Genomic DNA, 2,059 nt, shown 5'->3' on the forward strand with positions numbered 1-2,059 from the left:
CTCTGAAATCCCACAAATGTCACAAATCCCACAATGCTCTCAAATCCCATCATTCTCACAAAGCCCACAAATGTCACAAACCGTACCCGAAACTCAACCGACTACAACCAAATGTAGACACTGTAGAAAGGAACCGGGAGAAAAACGTGCTCAAATTATTTTTATTTTTTCCGCATTGTCACAAACATGACTTGATGTTTCCGAAGATCCCATCATCAAAAACTTTTATTTTTTTTTACAAACTAAAATTAATTTTTTAATATGTATCCTAATTTTTGTCCACTAAAATTATTATATTATATTTATGTTTATAAATAGGTATCAACCAACTAACTGGCAACCATTTTTTGGAGACGTATTCGTGAAAAGTTTTTCACCGCTATGGGATGCAGTGAATACCGTACACAAGATTCATTTTTTCCGGGAAGTGGATGTTGATGCGAACCAAAATAAGCAATTGTCATAACATTTACAACCGCCTTATGAACAATCGTAATAGGGCAAGCGGTTCAAGCGACACCAACGTCACTAGGGAATCACATAAACTATTTAGAGGCCAGTATAGCAGCCTGTTTCACATGCATGATTCTTGGGAGCTACATCGAAAATCTCTAATGTTGTATCTTGTATCGTCCAGGACGCCACAACGAGCGTCTAAACGCTCCAAGTTAACCTTAGGCACACCGAAAATGAATGCGTCCCTAGGCACGTTGGACGCTTATTCCCATATAAACCGAAACGAAAACACCGACGACTATGACTTCGAAGAACTGCAAGAGTTGCCATGGCTGCCCAGAAAAAAGGGGTAAGGCGTCGGCGATAGGCTGATCAAACTACTCTTCTACATTTACAATGGATCCTAAGGTAAAATTAAGGTTCTAAAGACAAAATCGAAAAATAACTCTCCATCAAAGAAAAACAAATTCAAACTGAAAAAGAACCACAAATGCAAAAAGATTTTATCTTCCTCAAGAAAGACCTCTCGCACCTCTTGCCAGAGAACCTAGCGATTTTTAATGTCGGAAAGAAAAACTCCAAGCTAAATATCTCAACATGGACTAGGTTTTTAGTTTTATTGTTTTTCATTTTATTGAGTAGTTTTTTTATGTAATTTGAATAAGTTTTTACAGAATTTTAGTTCACTTGGTATGTTTTTTTAAACTTGGTTTTGTATTTTTTATTTAATTTTGGTTTTATATTTTAGGAGTGTTTAGTTAAGGATGAGGGGTTTTAAAGCTCCTACTGTCTATATGGCGCACATGTGATGCTTTAAAGCATCTGGAGACTTTATCCTAGCCTAAAAGATACTTTCTTGAGCTATTAGCTAACAAAAAAACCAGTTTATTCCTATCTGACGGGAACTTGAAATTTGAAATATTTAGCCTAAAAGTAGCAAGTGACGTGGTGATAAGATGATGTATTCCTATCTGACGGGAACTTGAATTTTGAAATATTTAGGATTGGGATTTAAAGTGGATTAGGGAACGTTGTGATTAGTTTAAGAAAAAAAATGAAGTTTAAGATATGTATGTGATTAGATTGTCACACATGCTCGTAGGCGGAAGCACAAGGTGTGATCGTGATTGATTCTCATTGCATGCAATATAAGTAAACATACTAAATGAATAAAACAACTCAAGATGCCAATGTCATTGAAGGTTTTCAAAGCACAACACAACGTAATTGTTTAGTTTGCAACTTTTCCAAAGGATTACAAGTTTCATAAAATATCATTCAACAAAATGAAAGTTCATGGATTACGGTTTTGGCCATTATATCACCGCAAGGAGGCGGTATATAAGAGACAAACCCCTCAAAATGGCATCGAGTTCCTGATTCTTGTTTTCTTGACTTGTTCCCATGCATAGTCCACTAATTGCCCGAAATACATGTAAGTTTAAGAATGTCAACAAAGTTGGTGACTTAATGTGTTTTCATTGTATCAAATGATTCTTTAAAACATTTGAAATATCTTGTAAGAAATCCGGTATGCAAAAGCGTCTATGAAATCATTGATCATTAATGTTATGCAAGGACTTTAATATGTGTGCCGACATAG

The 2,059-nt window shown here is 35.4% G+C and overlaps 1 pseudogene; it reads right to left on the reverse strand.

The window, feature by feature from the left end:
* Positions 1-50, reverse strand: part of LOC110901838 — a 3,653-nt pseudogene extending 3,603 nt beyond the window's left edge.
* Between the last annotated feature and the right edge of the window lie 2,009 nt (positions 51-2,059).

This window comes from Helianthus annuus, chromosome 13 (genome assembly GCF_002127325.2).
Source record: "Helianthus annuus cultivar XRQ/B chromosome 13, HanXRQr2.0-SUNRISE, whole genome shotgun sequence".
NCBI lineage: Eukaryota > Viridiplantae > Streptophyta > Magnoliopsida > Asterales > Asteraceae > Helianthus > Helianthus annuus.